The following is a 13,623-nucleotide window of genomic DNA, read 5'->3' on the forward strand; positions in this document are numbered from 1 at the left end:
AAATTACAGTAAAGTAATTACCGAAAAGAGCAAAAATTCCCATGCTCGGCCTCTTAGGCGCGTGAACCCTAAATTACTACTTGAAAATTTAACCAATTCTTCAGAACATTTATTGACTAAATATTTGTAAGTTTTAGGTGTCAGGGGTGAGTTTGGGTATATTTTACAGTAACAGTGTGTGATTTGAGTGCAGTTTATGGTAAAACTTGATAAAATATGGCAAAAATAAGCTCAAGCAAGGAAAAGTGGTCAAAAATGATGTCGCGACAGCTTTTTTCCAGGAAATTTGGCGCGCTAGCATACGTTACTGAAAAAGCCGTAAAACCTTGAAAATTGATTGTATCAAACTGAAACTGGTATTTTTTTCATGCATTTGGGTTACTGGTACAATTTAAGTGAAAATAACACATTTTGAGTATGAAAAATTTTCCTTTAAGGACGGATTATACCAAACCGGAAGTGACTACTCAGTGTTACATGTGAAGTAGTCCAAAATGTAGTTCCATGCTATGGATGAAATCTGGTATAATGAGTAACATGAGGAGGTGACAGTTAAATTTTTGGCTTATGTTTATTGCTTATAGTATTGAGAATAGATCTAGACCATTTTCATTGTAAATTTCTTGGAATAAGTTTTATTCTTTGCGAAAAATGTCTACCTACGCATAATTGCTAAACGGCTGTTTTCATGGGGGCATTTTTAGAGGGTGATGTTTGTCAGAACAGATTATTTTTCTTATATACAACATAACATGTCAATATTTTTCTATTTTTGATAAGAAGACATGTTATACTAAATGACCATATATGGTTTTCATATCATTGAAATGCTGTAAAGTGCTGAAAATGAGGTCTGAATGTTTTGTTATTAATATGAAATAAATAAGGGATTGAATTGGTAGAATGTAACCTATTATTGATTTATTTTCAGTATATATTACGTTTGATAACAAATATTTCTAAATATATGTGTTATGCTTTAAGTGTTATAGGTATACAATGTCTTTCATGTCCATGTCTTATTTATTTGCATACATCATCCGACAATTAATGTAGTTCTGCACGTTTGACAAAGCGAATGTAATGGCATAATGTCATTTATCCGTATAACGTAGAATAAAGTCTGGAAACGGTTTACGGAAATGAATTAATGGCAACCCGTGTACATCCGGCTCTAATTCATATGCATCTCTGAAACTAATTCCATAAATCAAATAAAAAAAAATGGCCTGGAATGCAATGTATACATTCAAATAAGATAAATACATGTTAGGCATAAACAGATGTTACAACAGATCTACTAAACCATATTTCTTGTGGACGCAAACCAAAAGTCATAATTCCGTTTTGATTTTGTGGGATTATTTTTATCATGAAACGGTTAAGCTCATTTGGCAACCCCTAAGCTTTCAAGATGGAGGATTACGTGACATCAAGTACCGTTCCGGGTATTTTATAAGGTACGTGTAAATCCCCCAAGTACCGTCCCGGGTATTGTATAAGGTACGCGTAAATCCCCCAAGTACCGTTCCGGGTATTGTATAAGGTGCGCGTTAATCTCCCAATTGTCAGCTTTCAAGTTGTATGGCTTCTTCACATGTGAGAGGCATTAATAAGTGCAACAATCTTCAGGCTCAAGGCTCCAGCCAAATTTAAAACACAGACTTGAGCGCAATATTGAATCATGAACAAAAATAATTACAACGCTGATTCCAAGATGGCGAGTGTGGCGACAGCTTTAAGAAAGCCACAAGAATGTCCTTTGCAGGTATAGACTGCAACTAAGAAATACAATAAAACCATGGATGGAATTTAGTTCCGCATAGGTAACTGTAAAGTTTATCGTGATCGATAAATAACATTTCGTTTCTTGCAGTCTTACTTTTTTCTTTTAATATATAATTAGTCTCTGTCACGAAAGAGAATGTCACAGCTTCATTGATTTTATAACGTTTCCAGAATAAACACTATTATACGTACATTACCGTTTGTTTTACATTTATCTATGCTATTTGTTTTGCAGTTTACGACAGAAGTTAAATATAAAAGCTTTCAAAAAGTATCATTTTGTAAAATAAGGTTTTAGATCAAAGTAAAAGAAATCAGTTCCTTTGATTATCGTGCTCTGTATATCAAGATATTCAATTTAATATATCGAGACAGTTTTAATGCTACGGACAATGCCTTATCCAAGATAGTAAAATTAATAGCGTAAACTGGTGGACACAATATAATCACAGGCTACTTTTCTGGAAAAAAAGCGTGTGTCTCTACCGGAGATGGAGATACACTGAACCGTTATAATATTAGTGATTCTACGATTTAAAGAACAAACATACTTAAACAAAACTGCGACAACTTAACAAAAATGACTTATTCGTAACTGAAGACATCATTATATAAGCTATCTGACAAACGAGTGAGCTATCAAGCTGGCTTACGGAAGGTCGGTGGTTCTACCCAGGTGCCCGCCCGTGATGAAATAATGCACGGGGCACCTGAGGTCTACCTCCACTATCAAAGCTGGAAAGTTGTCATATGAACTATAATTGTGTCGGTTCGACGTTAAACCCTACAAATTAAAACAAAACAAACGTGTTTATTCTAAAAGTATACATATATTAGACAGAGATCTTTTCCACGTGATATCATTTTATTTAGAAATCAAAACAAAAACCAGCTCTTGTCGCTGTTCAGTTTCTTATTTCATAATGACAAATGATCTGATTCGTCAGAGGCTGACGAATAAAATGAACAACAGCTGACTACTTGATATTATTAATTAAGTGATAGGCAACAAAGGTTATTTGCTATTTTTAGCAAGGCTACTGAAACAAAAAGCTAGCTATTTTAATTATGATTGTTTTATCTATAAAATGCGCATTTTCCATAAATGTATTTCGTAGAAATATTTGATTCGAGAAGTTTCCTATAACGAATAAAGTGACAGTATAAAGATAGTCGAAACAGGTAAATGTACTGTTTGAAATGTTTGGGGCCGCTGTTTTGCCATTAATTGCGATAAGGGTATATTGGAAATTGTTGAACTGTGTCAGGTCATGCATACTGATAAAAGTAGTGCGCAACATACAATACAAAAGGTACAATACGGATTTTTTTTGCCTGTTCATATTTACTTGTGAAATACAAGCCTATCATTTTACATAATTTACATAGGTGGTATATAATAAAACGCAATATTACATTTTATGCCGAACAGAATAAATTAAGTGATATTTCTATTTAAATGAAACATGTTCTTGTCCTATACAAACGAAACACACATTTACTTAACGGTGTTTGTTAGAACACTTGACATGATATTTAATGTTATTGAATTAAGATGTAAATCGGACATTACTTCTTTTGTTTTATTCTATTGGTTTAAGAGTCACATCAACATAATGTAGACCATATGGCTTTTCTAGTTTTTCATGGTGTAGGATTTGTTTGTTTGTTTTGGGTTTAACGCCGTTTTTCAACAGTATTTTAGTTATGTATCGGCGGGCAGTTAACCTAACAGTGTTCCTGGATTCTGTACCAGTACAAACATGTTCTCCGGAAGTAACTGCCAACTTCCCCACATGAATCAGAGGTGGAGGACGAATGATTTCCGACACAATGTCTTTTATCAAATCGTCACGGAGAACATACAGCTAGCCCGAGGATTGAATTCATGACCCCACGATCCGTAGATCGGCGCTCTCCCTATTGAGCTAAGCGGGCGAGTGGTCATGGTGGAGGAAGGCCCAATGTGATGTCAAATTGGGAATTAACTGACTAACTGGTTCTGTAACACCTAGTGTGTATGCATCTATATGTCCGAGTAATAATAGACAGTAAAGGGGGAGGAAACTGACTAGCTGGTTGTTTCCCCTCCCCCTCTAGTGCGTATGTATCTACATGTCTGAGTAATAGATGAGGAAGGGGAGGAAAATGACTAGTTGGTTCACCCCCACCCACTCTAGTGCGCATGTATCTACATGTCTGAGAAATAGATGAGGAAGGGGAGGAAACTGACTAGTTGGTTCTTTCCCCCTTCCGTAAATCTGGGTATATCTGCCCACTTCTACGGTCTTTTACGGATTGAATCTATAGATCAAACGTATATCTGCCCACTTCTACGGTATAGTAAAAATATTTGGTTAATTAAAGGGTCCCAGTTAAATTTGTATATAAAATTTTGACCCACCAATCAGTTATAATAAAAGAGACCCACTTATCGGTTCCTAACACATTAGGCTAGTTTCATAGGGGTAACGTCCCCCCCCCCCCCCCCCACCCCCCCCCCCCCCCCCACACCCCTCTAGACCATTGGTGAAGTGGTAAAAATCAAAAGACCCACTTTTCCACTTCGTGGCCCGACAATCGACTTCGGACCCAACTGTTGACTTTCAGAATTTAATTAGACCCTATAATTAACCACGTTTAAAACTATATATTGTATATATATATATAATAGAAAATATTAAAAGTTACTCCTGGACAAGTATATAATAAATAAAAAAGAAAAACATCCAATGGGTTTCCTCTATCTTTATCTCTGTAGACAGAAATACATATTTATATATGAGTATATATATTTCTTAGTTATATATTAGTCTGTCAACATATATTTGCGAAAGGAAAAAGTATGGTAAAAATTAACAAGGGTATTGGGTGAGGCGGGAGGGGAACCAGCTGGTCATTTTTCCTCTTATGTTTGTGTATACAATCTTAAGTAATAGCCAGGGGGCAGGTAAAATTTCTCCCTTTTTTGTGTACAAAAACTAAGGGGGGACCTAACCAGGGGTGAGAAAAAATCAACCACTTTTATTTTTTCTCATTTTTCGTGTATAAAATCTAAGGGGAGAAAAAGAACAACGGGTGATTAACTGAGGAGGAAATTGATTATTTTGTTCTTTGTTGTATGTACAAAAAAGGGGAGTAGGGAGGGTGGTGGCGGGTGCGTGGAGTAGCTAAGGGAGAAGAACAAACCTTTTTTCTCCATTTTCGTGTACAAAAAAAAACTAAATTGGGCTGTGGGGAAGGAAACTAACCAGAGGTGAGAAAAAAATCAGCCGTTCAGTTTTTTCTGTCTTTTTATACAAAAACGAGTGGGGAAAAACAACTGAGGGGAACCAAAAGTTGTTTTTTTCCCCAGGGGAAGAAATCAGCCGGTTTGTTTTTTCTCCAGGGGAAAAAACTGACTAGGGCTGTTACACCGGTCATTTAAGGAACGTTCTCCCAGACAATACGCTAAAGGGTGTTATCGTAACGTTGGCGCTTTTCTTTCTGCAGTACATACAAATGAAGGCAATAATTTTCAATTTACGAATAGGGAGAATGTAAATTCGTTAATTGGGAAACATATTTTAGTCAATATCATAACAATATGTTTTTGCTCAGTTTTTTTCAGAAGACATTGCTTTCAAAACTGGAAATATTGCAGTGACTAATTTAGGTCATATGAGTCCAAAAGTCTACTTACTGCCATTGTTACATACTGTTATATAACAATTTAATATTTCAAATTATTTTTAAGCAAGTGTAGAGCGTTTTATTGCGAATCGTACACTGTTACAAAATCGGGCATTCGTTTCAAGTTGTTTTCCACATGTCATTATGTTATTATCTCGTCTTACTAATGAAATGACTCTTTATGATACTACGCAATATGAGGAGATCTAAAATAGGAAAAGTTGTTTACTGTATAAGTAATGGACACTCTCATTATGAGGCCGTAGTTTAGCTTTCTTAATTGATTTACCACTTATTCCCGCTCAGGTGTCGCCACTGGGGGATTAAATGATTATTAAAGGATAATTGAAATTAACTGAGCCAATATTACATTAGAAACCAATGAATTACATAACAAAAGCAACGCCAACGTATATTCGTCAGACACAAACCATTATGCTAACGTCTAATTGGTGCGAGGACCATTAATTAATTATTCATTCAACCGGATATCAAACATCAGGTGATTCTAATCAAGCAAAAAGACAAGGAAAATCTACTTTAAGTTAATAATCGAGAGCATGGTGCAACTTAATGGTTGTCCACAAAATAACAAGGTTGGGATGTGTGTGTGTGAAGGTGGGGGGGGGGGGGGGGGGGGGGGGGGGGGGAGCATACATGACTGAGTGGTTAAGGTCGCCGACTTTTAATCACTTGATATTCAGCTTTGTTTGGGTTTTAGATTTCTTCGTGTGAGGCAACCATCTGAATGGCTTGCGGAAGGTCGGTGGTTCTACAATGGTGCCCGCCTATGCCTGGAATCTTCCAGCACCATCAGAATTTTGAAAAGTCCACCAGATTATGTCGGTGTTACTCTTAACCGAACAGCAACATGAAAAACTAAACAGGAACTAATGGTCATAACTTTGGTTAACCCATCCAACGAGAACCTTTTAACAATGTATATGCCAACTGCGCACCTACACATTAAACACAGCTAACAGTTCGGGATGCGGCAACATTTTTGCAAGGGTGATAAGTCCCTTCAATTACTCGACAATACCCATTTAACGTCTGTAGGATTCCATTTCATAAAATAACATAACACCTCAATATATTTATGTGTTGCTGATAAGAAGGTGTGGATAATATGGAAACATTGTTTACGGGTCTGGTAGTTCATATCAAAATTGTATGCGTTAGTGTTTGTAAAAGAAAGCAACTGATTGGTGAAATGGCTACACAGACGAACTAACAGACGAAAGAGTCTTACATTTTAGATCCGTTTCTAATGGGTAAAAGTTAGAAATATAACACATACTTAAGTCTTGCTGAGTATATAATAAATATCATTACATGGTATTATGAATTTTAGTTGTGTATGTTTTAACTATGTAGATACGACGCGTAATTTTTATATATATGCTTATACATTTTGTATTCCTTTGTGTAATCATCCACGTTGTGCGTCTGTGTGTCTCTTTAACTCGTTTAATATGTATTTCGTCACGGCTATATAGGTTTGATTAATGGGTGATCTTGAAGTTTTGTCTGTTTTAAAAATAGTGTCAGATTTGATCATTTTGAGGCATGCCATTTAACATTTTCAGAAACTTCCTATTTAACTTCCATTAGCCGCTCTTGAATATAGTCCTACCTGCCAGGCCATTTACAAATATTTAATCCCAAATTATAACTGTATTATTGCTGGAAGAACTTATCTCGATGTAATTAAAAGTTGTCAGATACATGCCTATTGTATGACAACAGAAAATGTTTTAAGTCTAATAAAATTTATTCAGATCCAATACTTAAGCTGGAATTTATATAATTATAATGTTATTTGTATATGTTCTATATCGCACATCATATATAGGAACAAGAATTCTAACTGAAAAATTGCACAAGTATATTTCATTTGTTGGTTCTCTGACATGAACTCGAGAAAGAACCTTATTGCAAACTTTTGCTTATTTAATCAGAGCATTTTCATTGAAAATTGACAACCCAAAACAGTCCGTTTTAACACAATGATCAAAATTGGTACTTTCTCATTGCCGTATAATATTTCTCTAAAAGTATTTGGTTTGAAAGCATAGCGACGCCTTTGACTAGTATGTACCTCAAGCTTCGTTTCATTACGTTTCAGTTTGGTCAAAATAATTATGCCAGTAGAGTAAAAACGGATAATTTGAGGTAAGTTTGAACGAGAGAACAAATGTTTTATTTCCATGTCACAGAAACCGATTTTCGACTTCGCAGTCTGATAAACAATCCCCGTCCCCCACGGACTTTCTTCGAGCGAAATTGATTACACTCACAAAAGATATGCAACATTACCGTTACTTATTCACGCATACCTTATTGCAATCTTTGTTCCCAGAGACCATTAATGATTAAACGTCTTGATAGTCAGCATTTTTTTTTATTTCATTATTCCTTTCATCAAGCCGCAGGAAATACGATAAAGGTAACAGTTCGATATTTCTTCTACACAAAAGATGAAACCATGTCTGAATTGTAAATAAAGTGTTTTTTGTTTTTTTTAAATTATCTTTGCTATGAGTAAGGTACTGATTGAAAGGCTTTTGTTCTATTATTTTTAAAACAACATTATTTATTTTCAGCTTTGTATTCCACTGATATATTTTAAAGCAGGATGCCACTGAAAATTCTGCATTACTGAAAAATGTACATGGAAATTCACCAACAATAAGCGTCACGGAAAAATATATATATAATCATTATGCGCATAGAAATATGTCCTTTCAAGATTACATCGAAATGCAATTTGTTAGCAGACAAAATGTTTTAGCAGAAAGACGCATGTATGCAGAACTATGAACCATACCAATAAATGTAGTAAAAGCTTAATTTAAAGACAGTGCTGTCTTCATCAACACAGTTCTAATTCTGCGAACATTTGAGAGCAAGTGGCAAAATAATATTTTTACGTGAAGTGTTCAACTTAAACAGTGTAAAATTAAATTTCTGAGGCATGTACAAAGAGGTAAAAATTGCGCATTGTAATGTTTTCCTTATATAGCCATATCTTATAGTTACTGCGTTGTACGCGCAGAAATAGGTGACAAATAAGAGAGCATAGATCTTAAGCTATTTTAGACAAACCATTTATGAATATGTTAGAAGAGGAAAATTAACTCGGATTATAACAATAATTCGATTCATCATAAAGTTGGGTTAAACATCAATACACCTAGTAGGGAAATTTCTAAAATCGATCTACTGCAGTAACATCTAACACGATTTATTTGTAATGCAAAAATATGCTCATCGGTAAATAAAAGAATGTTCAAGGAAGGTACTCCATTTTAGAAATTTGCTGTATTACACCACACGACTTTCAAAAAGCAACGCTAAAAACTATGAGACTTAATGGATGTTTAAAGTCATTTTATTTGATAACATAACATTTTCATATCATTTCAGGAAAGTTTCATCAAGGTTTATTGCGTTAATCAGATGAAACAGTACAATCCACCAAATCAATATCTTGCAGAGTCTTAATGAGCCTTGTTTCACACATGACAGTGACTTCTCACTATATGGATAATGTCTGAAATATTTGAAATTTGGTCTTAGAGGTATTTTGTCCCACTCCAAAACAAACATTTCGCAAAGTTCTCGAACGTTCAAAGATGGCGGTTGACGTGCATAAACAAGATCGGAATACTAGAATACAGATAAACCAATTCTGAACGCGGTTATAAAAACATAAGCATCGCGTTTTCGTGAATGTTTCAAACTAATAAAAAGTGACAGTCAAAGTAGAATTTAATGATAATTTTCAGGATTGTTTAAAGTATGTTTTATTATAAAATATTATAGAATAAACTTTTTTCAAAATTATTGATTATAAAGAACTCAATGGTTAATTGCTGCTTAATGCTGCGTGTCCACGATTTAAAGAAAAGTGGGAGCTCCACGATTTATTGCACGATCTTTTTATTTCTACGCTTTCATGCGCTTTCTTACGCTCTCAGTACGTTTTGTTCCAACCTGCAGCGTTTCATTACGAAACCAACACGATTCTGATCGAGATCTGCCACGATTTTCGTCGCGTTCTCTCAAGTTCTCTTACGATTACCACGATATGCTATCACGTTTTGTCACGTTCTGTTTAGATCCCTCACGTTATCAGGTTTTGTTAAGCTCTCCTACGATTTATGGCCACTATTTGACCAAGATTGACACGTTTTGAGCACGATTGGTGTATAAATAGGATCGTCACATTCTCTTCAGAGATTCCAAAGAGGAACGAGATATGCATCAAAGAGCTGGACAAGATGCTGAATTTGCAATTTTCGTGTATGCCTATGATAGTAACGCGTCGGCAGCAGCAACAAGGGAAGGAACAGGGCAGGATAGAAGAGAGAGGAAGGCGAAGAAGAAATAGAAGGCCTAAGACCTGCTGGGTGAGACCATGGTTAAGTGAAAATCGAAAGCAACACCTGGGACAATACCCTCAACTTTTCAAGACAGAACTCAGACGAAGACGTTGGCTCCAACTTCAACTATGTAAGAATGCCTCCAGATCTAGTGGAACTTAGAACCATGTTTCCAGGGTCACCAAGATGCCCATACGATGGAGCATCAAGGTCAGATGCGCTACGTTAAGTTCCATTTTTGTTTGTTTCTAAGAAAGTTGCAGTTTTATTTGTAGCATTGACATTTGACTACTTTCAAATGAATTGGCGATCAAAGAAATACAGATTTCTAATAGTAGCTACTGTCCAAACTTCTTTGATTTCATCAAAGATATAATATTTCAGAAAGACGATGATTAAATTATTGAAGAGATATTGAAATTAATGAAGAATCTACCCTTAACATAGATGAAATCGCAAGCATGCATCAACATGTTAAATAACAGAACAGAACAGAATAGAAATATATTCCGTTCTGTCCTATTCTGAATAGCAGAATGAATACAAAAATAACAATTTTAAGCTGTCAAACGCAATTTAACCATTTAATTAGTCTTGACTATTGATGTATTACATGAATATGCGGTAAGGGTGCATTTTCAGGGACTCTGTAACCTATGTTCCTGTATATATACTCAACATATGACAGAAAGTATCTAAACCTGTAAAGAAAATAATCCATAACATAACTGATTGTTCCTTCTCAAGAGCAGGAACATTTACACTTGACTGAACAGGTAATGGATACATGGATACTGTAAAAGGCATCTGATTAACGGTAGAGAGCCGCACATGGATTATTGCATATTCATTAGGAGTAGCCTCTATGCCATTGTGTGTTCAGGAACCTTCAAGTCAACCTATCGTGAACTACAAATCATTGAATGCACGTAGATACGAAACAATAATTCGTATAGAGTATTAACCCGCACATAGAATATATGAGAATGTAGAATAGAAATTAATATAATTAATATGCATAATCTAAATATAGACTCCTGCCAAATAATCACATAATGAAATAGTCGTTTGTCACGTGATGTTTTTAGTTTCAATTTTACCCGCATCTACTAGTATTTAAGAAATGAAACTTTTTTTTCGATGTTCATGCGAAACGAACGACAAAATAGTGAGTGAGTTGGGTTTTACGTAACGTGTTAGAATCGAAATAATATATCTCATTTAGTGATTTGCTCTTGCATAAATCATTGTTTGTCGTTCAGATGCGTATTATTATATCACTGCGCCCTCGTGATATAATTCCTTCGCATCTGAACTCCAAACAATGATTTATTCAACGTCAAGTCACTGGATGAGATATATTATTTCTTAAATAATAGTTTCCTTATTTATGTAAAGTCAAAGTAAACTGGTAAAACGTTATAAAAGCTCTTGACAAAGTAACATATAATGATTCATTTCACTGTTTACCTTTGTCGATATTACTGCTTATGAAACTTGGTAGTTTTCGTGTTGACCACTAGTTCCGCTCGTTTGGATGTCTTCTACACTATAGAACCTGATGAGACACTCATTTTTCAAAACTTCAGAATATAGTTAGCAAAACTTCGGCAAATAAAAAGACAGTGTTGTGTACTTAAGATTTTGCTGTTCTGTTAGACTGATTCGAGAAATTTGGGTCTCTCACAAGTTTTCTTAGAGAGTCTATCATGGAAAAATCACAAAATTGATTTTCGCAAAAATATTTTTTCCAAATCTAAAACAGATTTTAATGAAACTTATCACAGTCGTAAATAATCATAACCTAAATAATATGGTGAAATAAAAGGTACAAGCCCGTGTGCTTATTTTTTGTTTTTTAATATATTTCCCCATGCTAAAAATATCATCACATTTTTTAAGATATCATTTGGAATTTAACATATCAATCCTTTTGACATCATATCTTTTCTTAAGAAAGATTGTAACGTAGCCGTTTTAATATATTTACTCACGGGTTGACAGTAATTCATAAAATGATTGCCGAGTCCGGACTTTATTTTACGTTACCGGATGAATGACGTTACGCCATTACTTTCTGTTTTATCAAACGTGTAGAACAACCTTAACACCGTGTTAAGGTTGTTGATCATCTTATTTTAGAATTACGGATTATTTAGTTGATGATATACGCATCAAATGTACGCATCAAATATTCATGAAAATACATGTATAAGTAAAACCTACACATACAGATATAAACACGGAGGAACAGGATTGTATAGATAATTGCACTGCTTGCAATAATTGAAACTTTGTTCAAATCTTATTCAGTTTTGATATCATTATTTAGATTAAAATTAAAAATATAAACAACGTTAATATTACATTATTATAAACTGTTATATTCAACTTAAGGTATTAGGCCCCTAATAATGATGTTTAAAACATGGCATTTGCTTGGTATATTCTTACAGTTGACCGTGCTTCGCACTTTGTTGCAAATTTTCAAAAACTTTTACCGTGCCGTCTTTTATAAATTTTGTGTAATTTATGGTATTTCCTCAAGATCAAGTAGAGACAAATTTCAAAGTGGCAGCCTTTATCTAAAACGTTTGCAGAGATTTCATTTTACCATTATTTTTTATGAAAGAAACATCAAACTATTGGTAAACAATTACAAAACTTAAAATAAAACAGTCAATATCATTTTTTTCGCGGGTACCTCAAGTAAAGGGATTTAATGAGACAGAATTCTAACTCAAACATTGAAAAATTAAGGTCGAATCCTGCGGGTCTGTTTTGAATTTTGCTCACTCCAATCAAAAATACCTTTGGGGCAGAAGTAAAACCTAAATTTCTTCCACAATATGTAATCTAAAGAATGAAGGCAAAATAGAGAAGTTTTGCCGCATGTTACTCAATATTCTTTAAGATGTCTAACTCTACCCCTTCTGTTTCAGAGGTAAATTCACTTTGAACAGCAAGAAATCGCTTATGAATAGAATTTTTTTCCACTTTTGTACAATTAGTCAATAACAAGTACTGAAATAAGTAAAACGTTACTAGAAAAAAAAAGAAAAATAAGGGAAAAAAGTTTTGGTCCCAGTGGGGCTTGAACCTACGCCCCCATGAAAATTGCAGTCAAAGTAGGTTTATGGTAGGAACTGAATACTCTTCAAAAAGGAGGTACTCTTTTATGGGCCTAATACCTTAACAGAAGCACGTGCCATGGGTTTGATCAAAATCGCTATCCCTTACCGAATTGCGTATATTTATCACATTAATTGTTTCCTCGTCTAACAAATGAGAAAAAGCTTGGTACTATAACGCAATATGATGAGAGCTAAAATTGGAACTTAAGTGACTGGCATTTAGTTCCTTGTTATGAGGTGTACAATTCCAGTCTCTTGCGGTTCTTATGATAAATTTACCAATTATCTAGCTCCGGTGTCAACGCCTGGTACATGTAAACAAGTCGTTATTAAAAGAAAGTTCAGATTAACTTTAACATGAGTGTTCATTTGCCGATTATCTATAAATAGCAAAACAATCCCTCGTAGATACATGTATATATGACATAACCCATAATAGTGATATTTCATTCCGAGGGCAATCAAACGGCTAAGAGCAATTAATACGAGGAACTAAAATATGTAATATCATTTCGAATATCTACTCAATAGCCGAAAGCATGACAAAACAAAACCATCACTTAGGGCAATATATTCGCTAGACCTCATTTGGCGGGATCAAAACCAAAGTCACCCTCAGTAGATTTTCATTTTATTTAAAA

At 34.6% G+C, this 13,623-nt stretch overlaps 1 protein-coding gene across 1 annotated transcript in view; it reads right to left on the reverse strand.

Annotated features, from left to right (window-relative positions):
• The window catches only part of LOC123531845 (5-hydroxytryptamine receptor 1D-like), a 241,177-nt gene that overhangs the window by 188,278 nt on the left and 39,276 nt on the right, over positions 1 to 13,623 (reverse strand). The window lies entirely within an intron of this gene.

The sequence above is a fragment of the Mercenaria mercenaria genome, chromosome 11 (assembly GCF_021730395.1).
Source record: "Mercenaria mercenaria strain notata chromosome 11, MADL_Memer_1, whole genome shotgun sequence".
Taxonomy (NCBI): domain Eukaryota; kingdom Metazoa; phylum Mollusca; class Bivalvia; order Venerida; family Veneridae; genus Mercenaria; species Mercenaria mercenaria.